Source organism: Amblyomma mixtum, chromosome 2 (genome assembly GCF_055824585.1).
Source record: "Amblyomma mixtum isolate Tamu chromosome 2, ASM5582458v1, whole genome shotgun sequence".
NCBI classification, from domain to species: Eukaryota; Metazoa; Arthropoda; class Arachnida; order Ixodida; family Ixodidae; genus Amblyomma; species Amblyomma mixtum.
Genome location: NC_143013.1, coordinates 137,622,096 through 137,640,870, shown reverse-complemented (window position 1 = coordinate 137,640,870; position 18,775 = coordinate 137,622,096). Strand labels below are relative to the sequence as shown.

The window sequence follows — 18,775 nt, the reverse complement described above, 5'->3', positions numbered from 1 at the left end:
AGAACCGATGGCTGCCTTGTTCCCAATGTAATTCACAGGCTTTCTCGATTGTAGGCCTGAGATAAAAAGCACTCCTAAACATAAATGTCTTGCCTGTTCTTAAAGTAATATCATTAACTCTGTACCTACCCAAGTCACTACAGCACTTTCTTGCAAGGTGATGTGAACAGTTTGCAAAGCTTGTAGCAAAGTTGGTGAATCATACACAATCTGTGAGTTAGGCCCGTTTCACATGTTGCGATTAGAACGAAAATAGTCGTCCTAGTCGGTGACGCCGCAGTGCGATTTTCGGTCAGTGCCTTCACATGCAACGAATTCGGTCGGCGTGACAAGCAGGGTTGCTAGATGTCTGCTTATGCAACCCGTGAATAAACACGACTGTTATGCAACATGGAATGTGTTTATATTATGTTATTCATGCGTACTTTTAGATACCAGGTAACATTTCATATGTTTTTAGTAAAGTAAACAGTTTTTAATTATTCAAAAAGTACGGTGGTGCGCTGAATGAAACCCTTGAGACGTGAAAATAACGCGGGCCACCAAGGCGTCGACATAACGCTTGGGCTGGCGCTGCTCGGGCTCTCTCCTCAATTTGGCAATGGCGACAGTCGGAATGTACGATCCCGAAGGCTAGCGCCTTTTGATACTCGAGGAGTACTACCTCCTCGAGAAAAAAAAGTTGCTGATTGCCATGGACCCAGACAGCGTCTGTGAAGCAGAAGACGTCGACACGCCGGCGCTTTCCGCTTCCTTCGATGCCGAAAATCGCCTGCTCCTGTTGCTCGAGGAGTACTGCCTCCTCGAGAAGAAGTTGTTGGAGGGCCTGCCGACACCGTGGCGTTGGTGGGTGCGGCCAGTCTGGGAGAACAGGAAGGCGGAGTCTGAATTTTACACAGCCTTGAGTTGATAACTTTTAATGTCGCCTTTTGTGTTTTTTCGCATATTTGCTGCTTGCTGAGTCTAGCCATAATCGTGGTGTGCAGATGCCACTGCTGATCTCGGGAGACCAAGATTACTTTCGGAAGTTCTACCGGATGAGGCCGGAGCGTTTCGAGGAACTCTATGCGCTGTTGGAGGATGCACTCACAAAAGATTACGTGACACGTGAGCCACTTCCTTCACGAATGAGGCTCGCGATCACCCTCAGGTTAGTGGCTTTACTGCGTGCAAGTTCGTGGGGTGTCTATACGTCTGCGGCCGATTTATGATGTTAGATTCTTGTTCGCATCCCAATAATTCTGTCATTCCTGCAATCAGTAGTTGTGGACTCGGAAGTCTGAAAAGTCACCGCACATACCAGAACGGGCAAGCGGTCATGTCTCTTACCTTGTTGCCACATGGCATTCGTAAAACTGAGCTGCAATATCGGGGCAAAAACTGTGTTTTTGACAATCGCTTCGGTAGGCTATTTCATTGGAGCGACACAGTTTTGAGAAAAAGAATGTAGAAAGTTTTTCTAAATTTGGAGGGACTGCTCAGTGCCATAAATCTTGCATTAACTTTCTTCACCTTCTCTTCCACTTTTGTCTTTTAGGTACTTGGCATCGGGGATGCATATGCAGGAGGTGGCCTTGTCCTTCAGGGTAGGCATCTCCACAGTAGCCGGGATCATTCACTTCACATGTCGGCCCCTGTGGAAGGTGTTGGAACCTCTATGCTTAAAGGTATGCTTAATGGCATGTATACCTGAAGACTGTATATGCTTTAGTGATCATGCATGCATATTTTGGGGGGGATGATGGCCACATGACCCTTGCTTTCTTCCTTCATTTCGTGAGGAAATTGGCACGTAATGACTGCAGACATAATTCAGTGGTTCCAGTTGTACAAAAGCTCCCAGAAATGTGTGATGAGGGGTCAGTGGGCATGGTGTGAATAAAAACAAACTAAAGAGTGCCAGATGAGCGTAGGCTTTTAACTGAGAAACCGGAATGCAACGCTCGTCCTGTCTACTCTGCTTTTGTTTAGTCTCGTACAGCAGTTTTGTTTTGAGTTCTACAGTGTTGCTATGGGAAGTGCCAGAAGCCAATGCAGCTATGAGTGTTTACGCATTGCATGTCTATTCACTTTTTTAAAAAATACAAATATTAAGATACACTGAAAGTATTAAATAAAACAGCATTAATGAACTTGTGTAATGCAGATGAACAGTGTCGTTATAATGCTAGTGCAAGAAAAATGTTTAGTCTTGCTGTGTTAACTTGAGGTCTGTGTTCAATATACCGTTGAAATCTCCATTAGCACTTGAATTTATAAATATACCATCACTGCCTCCATGTAACAATCTGATCTCTTACACCACCCCAGATCTTACACCACCCATCAGATGCACATAAATGTGCATCTGATGGCATGGCAAATTTTTATTTCAGATGCCAACAACTGAAAAGTGGTGCGAAATTGCGAATGGTTTTCACCAAAAGTGGAATTTTCCCCACTGCGTGGGCGCAGTGGATGGAAAGCATGTACAAATACAGGCGCCACCCAATTCTGGAAGCCTGTACTACAACTACAAGGTACTACCAGTGCTTTGTTAGGTTTCAGCAAGAATGCTTATTGTTTTGGTTCCTTGCAGGGCACATACTCCATTGTGCTGATGGCGGTTGCCGACAGCAACCTTAAATTTATTATGGTTGACGTCGGTGGCTACAGTCGGCAGAGTGACGGCGGCACTCTAAGTGCATGCAGGTTCGGAAAGTGCCTGGAGCGAGGTGTTCTTGGCTTGGCAGCCCCCAAGCAACTTCCCGGCTCTGCAGTTGTCGCACCCCACGTGTTTATTGGGGACGAAGCCTTTCAGCTTCCACCTGATTTCCTCAGGCCCTACTCTGGCAGGTGCCAGGAAGAAGAAGAAAGAGTCTTCAATTATCGCCTGAGCCGGGCAAGGTAAATTATGGTCTGAAATGCTGTTCTGAGAACATCTATTAATATATGCTATTTATTTCCAGGAGGTGCGTCGAAAGTGCATTTGGTGTGATGGCCTCGCGTTTCCGCATTTTTCGGCGTGTCATCAACCTTAAGCCGGAAAATGCGGATTTTGTGGTGTTGGCAACATGTGCATTGCACAACTTCCTCACCAAGGAAGCCTACTACATCGATGGGCAGTACGTGGACCACGAGGACCACTTCGGTAACGTAACCGAAGGACAATGGCGCTCTACGCTGGCAGCTGATGGAGGCTTAGCGATGCTGGGCCTGCAGCCTCCTGCTGGCCATAATTTCTCTAGGGCAGCAGCTGAAGCGCGAAACATTTTTTGCTCTTATTTTTCTAGTGATGCCGGTGCTGTATCATGGCAGCGTGCATCTGCCGGGTTGCGGCCATAAATAAGATCGTATTAACAATAAAATTTCGATGGAGGCGAAATTCTAGAGGCCCATCTACTGTGCAATGTCATTACATGTTAAGAGAACCCCAGGTGGTTTAAATTTCCAGAGCCCTTTCACTATGGTGTCTCTCATAGCCCGAGTTGCTTTGGGACGTTAAACCCCCATAAACCTTTTTAATGAGGATCTCTCTCTCGGGTTTTATACTTTCGAGTGATGTACTGGTGGATGGCCGGCATCGTACCAGTAAAAGGTGGACAACCTGACTCTTTAACTATCGACCAATTTTTATCTCCTCTTCCTGTTACAAGTTACTTGAACACAGTTTCTATCTTGCTGAAAATAATATTTTGTCACTTGTGCAGCAAGGTTTTCTAAAAGGTTTATTGGGGGTTTAACGTCTCAAAGCAACTCAGGTGATCAAGGGACACCATAGTGAAGGGCTCAGTTAATTTCGGCCTCCTGGGGTTCTTTAATGTTCACTGACATCGCACAGTACATGGGCCTCTAGAATTTGGCCCCCATCGAATTTCGACCGCCACGACTGAGATCGAACCTGCACCTTTTGGGTCAGCAGCCGAGCACCATAACCACTGAGCCACCGTGGCAGTCTGTGTTTTGAAGTGTAGAGTTCATCACAGCAATCTCGTGTCTGTACAAGGGCAATAAGGAGCACTGGTGTGCACACTTTCTCAATGTGATCCTTTTATCAGGAGTAACGCCATGGTGCTTTCTTGAACTTTCATTTTTTAAGCTATGGCTATGATCAATGCCAATAACATGGCTACATTTTTGTCTCAGCCCTGTGTTCAAATGTGGGACCTGTGTTGGTTGCTTTGTAGACGTCTGCTTGCTCAGTACTCATTCATTGTGACTGCTGTATAGCACAATGGTAGATGTGCTTGTGTATATAGTGTACGAGGGGGGACCCAAAAAAACCGAACTGAGAGCGCGCTGCCATTCGTAGACGTAGTAGAGAGTTCTACCGCTAGATGGGGTTAGTAGAGACCTTCACGAAACAGCTGTGCAGACGACATCAATTTGAAGGTAAACATTTCAGCGTACTGTTGTGTTTCGCTTGCAGTTATTTGTTCCGCCTGCGAAATCTTTATGGCAAATTTAAAAGGACAAAGAGTGTGTTTGAAGTTTTGTTTCCTGCTTGAAAAATCGGCAACAGAAGCTTACCAAATGTTGCAACAGGCTTTTAAAGAGGATGCTATGAGCCGCACATAAGTGTTCGAGTGGTTTGGGCGCTTCAAACGTGGTGAGATGAGTGTCGAAGACCATGCTCGTTCTGGGCGTCCTTCAACGTCTCGAAACGATGAAAACGTTGAAAAAATCCGTGAAAAAATGAACGAAGATCGTCGTTCCATGATCGACCAAATTTCAGAAGAGACAGGTGTGAGTTGGAGCTCGTGTCAGCGAATTTTGACTGAGGAGTTGCAAATGAGACGTGTTTCTGAAAAATTTGTTCCTCGCATTCTCACACAGGATCAAAAGAACATTCGATTGAATTTGAGCCGGGATTTAACAAATGAGATTGAAAGTGATCCAAACTTCTTGACAAAAGTCATTACAGGTGATGACAGTTGGGCCGCTGCGGTGGCTCAGTGGCTATGGTGCTCGGCTGCTGGCCCGAAAGACGCGGGTTCGATCCCGGCCGCGGCGGCTGAATTTCTTTGGGGGAGAAATTCGAGGCCCGTGTACTGTGCAATGTCAGTGCACGTTAAAGAACCCCAGGTGGTCGAAATTTCCGGAGCCCTCCACTACGGCGTCTCTCATAGCCTTAGTCGCTTTGGGACGTTAAACCCCATAAACCAAACCTAAACCAAACCGATGACAGTTGGTGTTACGGTTATGACCCAGAAACTAAGCAAGCGTCAAGCCAGTGGAAGTCTCCCAACTCTCCGAGACCAAAAAAAGCAAGACAGTTGAAGTCCAATGTGAAGACAATGATCATTGTCTTTTTCGATGTTCGCGGAATTGTGCACCAAGAATTTGTTCCCCCTGGCCAGACTGTTAACCAGCACTTTTATTTGGAAGTTTGAAGACGTCTGCGAGAGGATGTGCGGAGGAAACGCCCGGAACTTTGGCGATCAGGTGACTGGTTCCTTCATCACGACAACGCCCCCGCACACACGGCCTTACGAGTGACCCACTATTTGGCCTCTCGGGGATGGGCTGTCGTTCCCCACCCTCCATATTCACCAGACCTAGCACCGTGCGACTTTTTTCTCTTTCCTAGAATGAAGAAAAGCCTAAAAGGGATGCGTTTTGGTGATGTGGAGGCCGTACAAACAGCTTCGCAAAGGGCACTGGACGATATCAAAGTTGAAGAGTTCCAGAGATGCTTCAAACACTGGGAAAAAAGACTTGACAAGTGCATTGCATTTCATGGAGATTACTTTGAAGGTGACTGAAGGAATTTTGTGCAAGAGTTAATAAATAAAGTTTTTATACAAAAAATCCGGTTTCTTTTGGGTCCCCCCTCGTATATAATGTGTACTTATGCATGTTCGCATTATTTGTCTGACATGTGTGAAGGGAGCGACGATTTGTTTGTTTTGTGAATATTTGTATGCATATAGATTACACTTGTGGAGTTGTATCTATTCTCTATCCAGTGTTTGCCTATTCCTTGTATTCCCGTAACACTTGTGTTGAGTGTGTCATTGCCTCTGTCTATAAGGATATGCAAGCTTGTCAAGCCGCCCATGAGGTATATTTGTTAACAAAACGCGCATGTCGACCACCAAAAACCAAACTCTTGGGCAGCAGACCATAAAGGGGCTCTTTATGAGCACTGCCTAGCCAACAATGATGTCCTGAATGCTAGCGGTGCAGGCAGATCATCTTATCCTTTGTTGTTGTGGGAGCAAAGCAACGAAAGGAATTTTACAGCATTTCGTTAATAATGTCCACTGTCATCAAGGGCTCCAATGCAAAGAGCCATGGGCAGCTTACCTCTGATGACAGTGAAGTTGCACTGTACAATTAGACCGAAAATAGTGTTTGTTTTCTTTTGTCAGAAAGAAATAAATGCCTCGAAATATCCCCCACTATTCCACGGAAATAAACAAACACTGCAAAAAGCACACCCTAGTTAAATGTGAGCAACATCTCATTGTGCTCCTCAATAGCATAATCAGAAACCATGGCTAGGCTACGTAAATGCAGTGGGAAGTCTCTTCTCTTTTTAAGCAATTGAAACAAGATATTTGTGACTGTAATGTCCTGGTAGCTCAGTTTTCCTTGTCTTTGTCATCAGTGTGCCACGTGTGGTCATCAGGTCTCATTCATGCGTCTTTTGTACCAAAAAGAGAAAGTGCTACTGTGTTTTTCTCTCTTTTCCAGTGCAGATAATATTGTCTGAAATAGGTTGCAACACAGGCATAATACGCGAAAAAAACAAAGCCTGTTTCAGCTGTTCCCCCTGAACACATGGCACTGAGTAAAGCACATTCATACCATTGTTCTGTGAGCCCTACAAGGCAATAACTTGCCATGGCTTCTTTGTTCCATCTTTTCTTTTCAGAATTGCAGCACAGTGAAATAAATGTGGTGCCATACATACCGCCTCTCTTCACACTTATTTATTCTGATCAAATGTTTAGGAGAATACCCCAAGGTGGAGTAAATTTGTAATAAGGGAGTAATTACTCATTGGAATCCACCTGAGCGCAGCCATACGGCTACAAAGGAAAGCTTTACAGCTTTCCTTTGTAGCCGTATGGCTGCGCTTGTGTTGATGTCAGTCAGTAATTACACCCTTATTACTTATTTATTCTGTCGTTATCATCAAGTAGTAAAACAAGTAATAAATAATAAGTAATAAGGGTAATAAATAAATAACGTAATAAATAAGTAATAAGGGTGTAATTACTCACTGACATCCACCCAAGCGCAGCCATACGGCTACAAAGGAAAGCTGCATAGCTTTCCTTTGTAGCCGTGTGGCTGTGCTTGGGTCGATCTCAATGAGTAATTACACCCTTATTACTTATTTATTCTGGATTTATCATCAGGTGAGTCGGATATACTCCCTGACTGTACTGCCCTACAATGTTGAGAAGTTCCATTTGCATATGGTGTCTCATATTGCTTGGCACAGTTGCCACATATGACTTTAACGACAGCAAGAAGCGTTCATCGGCATCTGCTGGCCTGTGCGCCAGTAATGCACTGCGAACAGTCGCAAGCTGTGCATTCACAACATCGAGCTCTTCCCGAGCTTTCCTCCGCTTTTTGGGCTGCGGCGGGCCATTCCCTGCAGACTGGCTCGTCGTGCCTTCATCTTCATCCACAGCCACAGACTGAGAGGTGCTGGGCTGCGGCACTTCAGGGCACGAAAAAATGTCCTGGAAAGACTCTGCTGGTGCTGAATCTACAGCTGGAGACCCTAGTCGTGGGTGGTCTTCGAGCGCTTCTTGCACGGCCACCACCTCCATGCTGCTGTGTCCTCTGCAGGATGGTCACATTACGTAAACATTGATCACTAAGAGAATGTAGTGATAGATTTTCACAGCAGCACTGCGAACACACCTGTGACTCTACTGATCACTATGTCACAAACCTGGCATTCACGAAATCACAGCTGCAATGAAACTGCTCAAACTAAATTGAGGCATCACACTGAACAGTTATTGTGGTGGGTGAAAAATACACCCTGAGAAGCAGTACATGCAACATTCATTTTTTTCTGTGAAAATGATGCCTAAATGTTATGGGGGTTATTCTTGTAGTAACGCTCAAAGGACTAGAAGCAGTTGTCGCTCTCTAGCACCAGCGTGCCAGCCCTAGCAGTTAGAGCTGTGACCCCCAAGCCGCGGTGCGGTGAGTCGCAACCACGGCGGGTTAGGGCCAGAGGGGACAAACACGAGTATGCTACTCGGATGAGCGTTTATTGCTCCCGAGCAATACAATGCAGCAGCAACAATACAACCGCCGTAACGAGGGAGAGTGTTCCGCTCGCGTACGGGGGTGAAAAACACAAAGGAAAGAACGCACGCAAAAATGTGGGGGAAGAAGGTTCCGCTCACCTCGCGTGGTTCCTCGCTCACGGCCCGCGGCGGTCAAGTCACACGCGATGGCCGGGCGATAAGGGCAGCGGTCTCCGTGGCAGATCTCTGATCAGTGCGTGTGCACGGCTCCCGCCAGAAGACAAGCGAGCCTCTAGAGAAACGCGTCTCATCCCGTGCTGTGGAGAGGAGGTCTCTACGTTTTAAGAGGGGAAAGAGGGAAAGTCTCCGCGGCGGCGTCGCGGCGGGGAGCGAATGGGCGCGGGGGTGGCTAGAGTGCCCTCCCTCGCAAAACCTCCCGAACGGCGCGCGCATAGCATCGCGTGATAATTACGCGCGGCCGTTACTATCGGGCAGGGGATTCATGTGTATTCCCACAATGTTTCCCCTTGAAACTATCGCAAACAAGTAAAATAAAATGTGGGTGGGAAAGTTGCACCGGAGTAATACTTACTGAGGTACTTCCATCTGGTCTTTTAAAAATCGCATCCTTTCAAGGTGCACCCAGCACGTGCTCTTCGGTAACGCTCCAGCGCCACTCCTTGAATCACATTCGAGGTCTCTGAGCTTCTTTCTATATGTGTCTTTCAAATTTCTCCATCTCTCCTGGGCACAATCAACTGTAACTGAAAAATGTATGAAAGTTAGCTACAAATGAAACTAATTATCTGATTTGAAGTATGAACGCTTTCCCACATGCTCCAGAAATTGTCTAGTGCGTTCCCAAGTTGTTTGTGTAAAACAAAACTGACAGAACTACACTCCATTAAAAGCAGCAAAATGAGCCAAGTATGACTAAGAAACATTCCCATATCCGTTTCTAGGTTTCGGCGAGTGCTTGGTTCCTTCATATTTTGAATGAATATTCACTGATATTCCCCTGAACGTGCCTTCACTTCAGCGAGTGAAAATGCATACCACAATAAATAGTGACAGCACAAGACAAAACATGGACGGGTTTGGTGCCGGGATAAGGCTATTTCGCACACAAATGTGCGCACACGGGTTTGAGCGCACAAATGTTGGCAAAACTGCCACAGTAACTTCAAAGGTCTAGAATGATTCCGGTCACTTGAGTGCCTTTATAGCGAACCGACAGTCCACAGCACGCGACTAATTTTCTATTTCGCCGCCACCGGAACCCGTAACACAAACTCGGAGGCATTCGTCTCGCGTTGAGCGGCAAAATTTACGGTACTTAACCGGGCACACGCGTGTAGTCCCAATTCGTGAACAAGACTGGGCGTCATTACGCTTAGTGTCAGTTTTCTTGTTTAAGGATTAGAAATTTTACTGAAATGAGAGCCCACTCTGTGCACGTGGTTGGCCTTCGCAGTGTGTAAACAATTATGAGGCCTGAAAAAATATGCGAGCAAAAGACGTTTTCAATATTTTTTTTTTGAGCAGAGCACAGTATACTATGGTTCATTGCTGTTTTTATGTTCTCGTTAAACAATGCAGTGCAGAGTACCACTGTTTAAAACGCCGAGAATCCGCACGTGCAGCTGCGTACATATACAGCGTGCATTGAACATGTTGCCTGCGTCGACCTTCCGAGCCGGCTATCGTTTATTGTCAAACAAAGGGCGGCGCAATCACTCATGATCAGAACTTCGACATTACAATTAACAGCGCTAAGAAAAAACATACTAAAATAAAAATGGACCAAAAGAAGTGGTACTCACCGTTGGGGTCGATTGATCGCAAGGCGTCTCTAACCTCCTCCCACAGCCCAGTTTTGTTTGCATTCTTTCTGTACTCACTCGATTTCGCGTTCCACAAAAGTGGCCGCCTCTCCACTTCATCGATGAGAAGTTCCTTAAAACACGCGCGCGTGCCTTCAACACCTCGAGGAGCAGACATGTTCTTGTGCCCACGTGCGCGCTCAACAACCAAACACACACTTTGTGTTTGCCGCTGCATCCGTTCTGCTACACGTGACCGCACGTGACATGACGTCATGATGCTTCCCATTGGTCAGTCGCAGCGCGATCACATGACGCTGTGTAAGGATTCCAACCGGACGGAACCGCTGCACGGAATGTGTTGATGATGTTATGACCCGCGTGTTTTTAGATGCAAGGCAATATTTCGCACCTTCTGAATAGAATAAACAATTTTGCTTACGCCGCGGGAACAGCTCCCACATGACCCCACGCCGAGACGGCGCGTAACGTCACGTCACGTGCCGTCTCGGCGCTGCCCATTGGTCAGTCGCAGAGCGACGCTGCGACTGAATTCCAACCGGACGGAACTTGGTCGCAGGCCGTCTGCGGCTAGACCGACGGCCTTCTCCAGTCGCAGATCGACCGAATTCGCAGCGTCGCAGGCGAGAATCGCATGCATGTGAAACGGCCCTTACACTGGAGGAATATCATGAGGACCACATACCTTGGCCTAGTTAACATAATCTTGCAATAATATACGAATCCCGTTAACACAAAATCTGACCTCGAGCATGTGGTCTAGCTCAGCAGGCAGTGTGAATCTAACAGTATGCGAGCAAGACGGCATGCAGATGACGAATAACCACTGAAAAGTTTTGCTGACATACATTATTGTTATTTATTATTATTGCTTATTCAAAAACTAGTGTAGCTATGACGTAAATAAATTGATTAGTAGAGAAGGAGGCCTCAAGTAGAAACTGTCGGGAGGACCTCCCGCTATTAATTGTATACCAGGTATCCCAGCTAAAAGTAATCAATGTTTTAAAAAACACGGAATGCCCTAGCCGCGTGAGACAAACTGAGGGTTGTTTAGAGTCGCGTTACCTAGTCTGCAGTACTTTACGTTCTTCAAGGTTAACTAATTAGGGATGTCTAATTAACTAACTTTTTAATTATTCCCCTGGGGAACAAAGTGGCAATGAAAAAATTGTCGATTACTTTGAAAAACAGTTGACTGCAACATTTGCGCCAACATACCGTTAACATAAAGTAGTTTTTTTCCGGCCTTAAACCCTAGCTCGCACAATAAAAGAGCGTCTATGTGACAATGGTGCTACTTAAACATCCTAAGACGCGTCTTAGGGAACAAAATGCATTTTTACTGAAGTGCTCTCCCCGATGAGCCTTTGCTTGCACATTGAGGCCGAGGTGTGACCCAGCAGCTTGTCACTTGATAGCTTTCTTTTAAGGCCAATAAGTAAAGCTGCGTATATCGTACCTTGATGGAAACAGCGCTGCTAGCGGTTTTTTGAGTCAGTGTACAACATTGACACTTTGTTCCTCAATTCAACAATGCAGAAGTTAGCTAATTAGACTTATGTAATAAATACTTAAGTCTAATTACACAAAAAGAACTATAGGCGCAGTGTTAGCACTCCCTATGCCTACGAAGATGCGCTCATGGTCTCTGCACGCACCGTCCTCCAGTGAGGACACCGCGCTGGTTTCTCGAGACTCCCTCAGACAGGGACTATGTGCATCACAGACAACATACTACAATGCAGACATGTCGACATATCGGCCATGCATACCTGCTCTGGCTAGATGAAGCCAGCCCAGATTAAGTTAAAAAGGCTGTTGTTTTCCATTGCGTGAGGAACTCGCTCGACCTTTTCAAAAACACTCTCAATTTCTCACGCCGCGAAAAGTGTTCATATTTACCACATGCTTCTAATGCGGTAATACATACTCATGGACAAGTCATTATCAAGGCAAACTCCTTATTGCTACTTAGCGTTCAGAAATGTGTCTAAGCATCTTAGCTGACGCTCACTGTCTCAGCAGCAACCACGGAAGCACACGTGCGTAATGTTGGTTCGGGCCATAGAAGATGTGTGATAAGTGACCATTTTCTTTGAGCATCGAAACTGTGAGAATTGGCCAGATTATGAGAGCGAAGAGCACCTAGCGGCTCGCCATCACATCTGTGAGACTCGGGCTATGCTAGGGCTCAGTGAACGCTTATGATGTAAGTGGAAATGAGCGTAGGTGAATGGTTGTGAGTGTGAGTGGACGTGAGTGAGCGGTTGTGAGAGCAAGTGAGTCGTTGTGAGGATGAGCATTCATAAGTGTTAGTAAGTCGTGAGTGCGAGTGGTCATGAGTGTGAGTGAGTGGTTGTGAGTGTGAGTACGAGTGAGTGGTTGTGAGTGTGAGTACGAGTGAGTGGTTGTGAGTGTGAGTACGAGTGAGTGGATATGAGGGTGAGTGGCCGTGAGTGTGAGTGTATTGAGGCACCCCCCCGTCGTGCTAAGGTATGACTAGGTCACACGACTCTAAACAACCCTCGGTTGGTGTCACGTGGCTAGGACATTCCGTGTTTTTTTAAAAGCTTGGTTACTTTTAGCTGGGGCACCTGGTGTATGACACATGATATAAATATTGTAGATAGCAACTACATATTGGAAAACAGGAGCATTGGAAATTAACAATCACAACAAAAAATTTGATTAAGCACGCTCAATTTTACAAACACATTAAGGAACACTGCAAAAAAAAGAACACGATACTATAAAAAAGCACTCAAGCAATAAAAACCATACACAATAAATGCAACGTTCATTGTCATGGCAAATGAAGATAATTAAAAAGTACACACTTTTTCAAGTTTCTATGGAATGATGCTTCTCTACTGGATGATTGGATGATTGTTAGTAGCGAGTTCCGGACAGTGATTGCTGAGAATAACGAATAAAAACTAAACTCTAGAATGTGATCAATTTTCAATCCAGGTATAGAGCTATTGTCTTCACCATTATGTTTCACATATTCGAATTACTCCGGAGAATGAAATGCCTTGTACTTTTGGTACACTTATTGCTAACTTTGCATGAGGGCGCATAAGTCGGCACTGAACCGCCGTTTATCTCAAGCTTGCCTAGAGAATAAACTCGTGCCAGGATAGAGGCATTACATATTTGAAACACTTTTTCTGCAACAGTAAGTTGTTGCAGTTCTGCACGCTCTTTTAGTTTAAAATGCAGAATCAAGCCTGCCTTTCACAAATGCACAGAACTGTCTCAAAGAGGAAACTTGCTGAAGCGTTTTAACACACTAGACACAAAAACACTGACCGGGCTGCTTTACCAACAGCTGTTCTGAAAGCGTTGCTTGATGGGAATGCTAACAAGGTGATCTTGAGGCCCAAGAGCAGATTGGTTGATTGGTGCAGCAAGCATACACTTTGTAGAAAGCGCAAGAGGCAACCTAAACTCAAATGTCAGCACGTGTTAGTTCATCCTCTAGGTCATCCTGCTAGGATTGTAGCCGCTGCACAGAAATGGGAAGTTGCTTCCATGCATGTTGCCCAAAGCATTATCCAACCTTATCCTAAGTTTCAGTGTAATTCATAAATGCACAAAGATAACCCCGACAAACTGCCAGAAAGTACATGTTGGGTCCAACAGGTTTGCAGCATAAGAAACTAGTTATATAAAAGCTTCCTGCTACATTTCATTCCATTGCAAGGAAAGTAACTTCAAACACTCTGTGGACTGCAGCTATTGGCCTGCTAAATATACCTATTCACTGAAACAGGTGCAATCAGACTACACAGCCCTGGCGCAAGAAAAATAGGAAATTGAAAAGGGGTAGGTAATGCAGGCAGCACTACAGCAGAAACCCTCCCATAACCAAACAGTAAACATGAACATTCATCGTGAGAGTCACTGAATTGAAGAACTGTAAAGTGAGAGTGTGTTTGATTTGTGTCCTAAGTCTGTGTACACAATGCTGTATCAAAAGTATGGTTACAACAGGATGCATATATTCTCTAAGACTGAATAGAAAATTCCTATTGACAGTGTCAGCATGGAGCCCCTTGTTTTGTTTTGAGTTTCAGATCGCTATCTCTTTTGGGGCAAGGAGAATGTTGGGGAATGGAAGATGCCCTTGGAATGCACATTTAAAATGCAGTTCATTAAGAAATACACCCAAGGCAAAGTGCATTTCAATGAGGCAGTAATTACTCATGATTTTTTTTACTTGATTGCAGTTATACGGTTGCAGAACAAAGCTAGACAGCTTTCTCAGAAGCTTTGCAGCTGAAGGAAAATTCATCTTAGCCTGGCAATAGAACCAGGGACAACTGCCTGCCTGGGCAGTCACTCTACATTTAAGCTAACCTAGCAGATGCCATGGTAAGGCCAGATTGATCAACAACCCGAAGCAATAACAGTGTTAGTCTCGCTGTGAGTTGTTGATCACTTAGCTCTCTTTACCTAAAATGTGTGACGCTTCTGATAACATGAGCTACTGCGCAGGAAGTAGCTGGGGATAGCCCTTGGCCTTTTGCTTCTGACAGTCTATGCAAAAGTTCTCGATGCAGCATGGTAACATTGCACTAAGTGTACGTCTCTTCAGTCTTCTTTAGGTGTTTTAATGTAGTCCGGAGCCCTCCACTAAGGCAACCCTTGTACCAGCAGGTTGTTTTGGGATGTTAAACCCTACAATATATATATTTTTGCGCGTGGGACGCTGGAGCCGTAGATGGGGCGGAGACGAAGTCAAGAAGAGAGGCAATCCATTCATCTTTACGCTGCTCAGAAGGCATGTTGCAGGTGGTGAGTGAAGGCGCAGTGGAGTCGAGGGCAGAAAAGCTGACAAGCTCGGCCGGTAGCGGGAAGCAGGACAGGGCATCAGTCTCCTGGTGCTTGCAGCCCGACCAATATACAACACGCATGCTATATTCTTGTAGACGGAGAGCCCGTCGAGCAAGGTGACCGGAGAGATCTTTTAGCGAAGAAAGCCAACATAGGGCATATTGGTTGGTGACCACGTGAAAACGACGGCCACGGAGATAAAGTCGAAACTTGCCAAGGGCCCAGACAATGGCCAAGCACCCGTTTCCGTCGCGGAGTAGTTGGATTCGGCTTTCGTGAGGGTGCGGCTGGCATCAGCAACCACATATTACTCGAATGCAGACTTGCGTTCGGCGAGCACAGCCCCAAGGCCAATGCCACTGGCATCCGTGTGTACTTCGGTTGGGGCTTCCGGGTTGAAGTGACGCAAGCTGGGTGGTGCCATGAGGAGACTTCGCAAGGTGTTGTAGGCGTCGTCGCAGGCAGGCGACCAACTCGAAAAATCCGCGTTGCTGCTGAGAAGCTCAGTTAAAGGGGCAGGTGGCTCTACAGGTGGCTTTGATAGCAGGTGGCTCTACAGTGGTGTAAACTATGTTGCGTGTCAATGCTCTCTTGTATTGTATGCTCGAAGAAGCTTGTTCATTCATAGTTATATATGCATTTTTTTTTCTCCCGTCACTTTCCATCCCTGTAATGACCCTCAAATGAGGGTTGACAGTGTTCATAAACAAAAAACAATGGCTGCAAAGTTGAAAATAAAACATTAAAAAAAATGAACAGAGGCCTAGGAAGCTGCACAGTTCCTTAATGCAAGTCGGTTTTGGAAACGCAGTCGCAGCACAAAGTCTGGTGGTGTCGGGGTGAACGCCCTCTTTTGACATAGCGTGGCCTAAAATTCTCAGTTCACGAGCAGGAAATCGACACTTCTTTAAGTTCAGCTGAAGGGCACTGTCCGTCAGGCAGGTTAAGATGTGCTTCAGCCGGGACAGATGAGTCGCAAAGTCCGGCGAAAAGATCACGATGTCGTCGAGATAACCGAGGCACGACTTCCACTTCAGGCCGCGCAGAATGGTGTCCATCATGCGCTCAAAAGTAGCCGGAGCATTACAGAGGCCAAAAGGCATGACGTTAAATTCATACAGGTCATCAGGGGTCAGAAATGCGGTTTTAGGGCGATCATCGGCTGCCATGGGGACCTGCCAGTACCCAGAGCATAAATCGAGAGAAGAGAAAAGTTCCGGTCCTTGAAGGCAGTCCAGAGCAACATCAATGCGTTGAAGAGGGTAAACATCCTTTCGCGTGAACTTATTCAGGTGTGAGTCCTGAATCACGTCGCTCTAAGCATGGTGTCAACTTGTTCTTGAATAACTTAGCGCTCACTGGCGCAGACATGATATGGGCGACAGTCGACGTGCGGGTTTAAGTGTATTGGTGTAAATCTAAGAACGAACGAAAGTGATGAAGCAGTGCGAGAAGTCGAGTGCATTGAGGTGCAGGGAGAGGAGAGGCGTTGATGGGGGGAAGGAAAACGTCTGGAGACGAAGTGTAAAGGGCAGGAAGTGTTGAACGAAGTGATGAGGGCATCTACGTCGAGGGACAGCAAAGCGTCAGTCTCATCGCAATAGAGAATGAAATCAATGATAAGGACGGTGCTGAGGCCCTCTCCGCGATGCACAGCGGAAGCATATGTTAACAGATTGGTCATGAACAACGCGCTAAGGCCAGCTGACAGGGTGAGGACGGCACAAGGTATGGGCAGGTACCTGCGGCACAAAAAGAGGCGATGGTGTAAAAAGTATGTTGCCGTCGCGAACAAGGTCAGAAGTGATGTGCACAAGAACAGAAGAGCAGGAAGGCAGTTCAGTGTCTTCAGCAACGACGGCTTTGGTAGGACAGAAGGGGCATCAGGCGACGAAGAACTAGTGAGCGCAAAGAACTCAAGTTCAGCATGAGCGCCATCGATGAGTGCGTTTTGGCGTAACAGGAAGTCCGACCACAAGATGATTTTATGACAACAGTTGGGCGGAATGATGAATTTAATCATGTAGGGGATCTCCTGAACATTGACGCGAGCCTTGCACGTCGCTAATGGCGTAATGCCTGCGCGCTTGCGGTGCACAGCAAGAATCCAGAAAGCGGGGTCGTCACTTTTCACGAGGAGCGCCTAAAGGTGGTGGCCTTGTGTCACGGCTGAGTGCGAGGCGCCCCGCCAAGAAAGGAAACGAAGATAAAAAGTGTGGCACGCACCGGACGAAGCAGACGTAGCCGCAGGGAAGGAGCGACGCAGACGGTGCAAAGTGCGCGCGTTTGCGCGGAAGCAATAATCGTTTACACGCAGACCGAAGAAAACCAGACGGCGTGGGCGCGCAGCTCCGGGAACCGCAAGTGCGTGTCAATCCACGGCCGCGAAGATACATGGGCGCAACGCACCCGCGGGGCGAGGAGGACGGTATGCCACGGCGTCCCCTCCGTGCGGCCGCCCCGAGGGGAGACAAAGGGACTCGAGTTTTGATGCCGGTGAAGGAAACACGCTCTGAGGCCGCCCTCCCAGGCCGACGCACCCCGGCAACGATACGGACCGTCGAGACGCTCCTACGGCTACGCACCGCAGGCCCCGGCGAGGTCTCCTCCAGCGACATTCATCATCCACCTTAAGTACCGATTGGACTGTTTTCATTATCATTCATTCGATTGCTACATGAACTGAAAACACTCTAATTAGTACTATTTGACGTTGTTTGGAAAACCACCTGCGTGTGGAAACTCTGCCTGATTTTTGCAAGTTTATCTATGTGATGTAACTCTGTTTTTTAGTTTTGTAGTTGTTATGGATTGTTGTAGTAAACATTGTTTTGGGAGACGTACACCTCTCTGGTTTTTTGACTCACGTCCTCGACAGGCAGTGGCACCATGGCAGAAACAGCAGCACCGGGGTTGACAATTGCCAGAACAGGAAAGAAATGGTAATAGCGCTGCAATAAGACGTACACAAGAAAGACTGACACAGGACACGCGCTGTCCTGTGTCAGTCTTTCTTGTGTACGTCTTATTGCAGCGCTAATAATAATAATAAATAATAAATTCTTTATTTCACTCATGAAGTGAGGGAGTGCGGGAAGAAAAGCTGAAAATTCACCTTGACTAGTTCCCAGCTCCCCAAAGTACAAAAAATTCAAGAAACAAAAGAAGAGAGGAGAAGAAAAAAAATAAAATAAAATACTGGCAGAGCGGCATAAGAACAGCACAAATCAAAATACAGAAATGCTTTGTTTACAAAGTGTTGTGTCCCCTTGTGGCTTTTGTGTGTGTGTTACCAATGCAGTGTTCCGTGCTGACGGCCACTTGCCCCTCTTCGCGCGCTGTCGCCAGATGCCCCCCCCCCCCCCCCACGGTGCGCCCCCGCACCCTCCTCCTGTTTTGGGAAGCCACTCCCTCCCGTGGACGCTTCTCCGCTCCCTCCTTTCTTCGGGCGGCCAGTTCGGCTCCTCCCTCGGTCGACGCTGGTCGCACCCTCATCAGCTTTAAATAAACAAAGTCTTAAAGTACCGTGTGCGTCTTTCACTGCATTGAACACAGCGACCGGACACGACAGTGGCGACGAGAAAGTGGATTCGACCCGCGCTACGCAACGCTATTGACAAGCCATGGCTACGCGAGGGTTTCCCAATCAAATACCAGAATTCAACGGCTCATCGTGGTCATCGTGGGTTGGACGCTTTCAGTTCTACTTTGAAGCTAACAATATCACAGACCCAGCCTTGAAGAGGGCCAACCTGCTGACGCTGTGCGGGGAGCAGACCTACGACACTGTCTGCGCCCGTATTCAGCCAAGCACACCAGCGGCAGTGTCTTACGACGACAACGTAAAAGCGCTGCAAAAGCACTACGACCCAAGGTCATCCGAGG

At 46.7% G+C, this 18,775-nt stretch overlaps 2 pseudogenes; one reads left to right on the top strand and one right to left on the bottom strand.

The window, feature by feature from the left end:
- Positions 1-694: 694 nt before the first annotated feature.
- Positions 695-3,324, top strand: LOC149361056 (uncharacterized; annotated as a pseudogene).
- Positions 3,325-7,450: 4,126 nt separating this feature from the next.
- On the bottom strand, positions 7,451-14,970 carry LOC149361055 (uncharacterized; annotated as a pseudogene).
- Between the last annotated feature and the right edge of the window lie 3,805 nt (positions 14,971-18,775).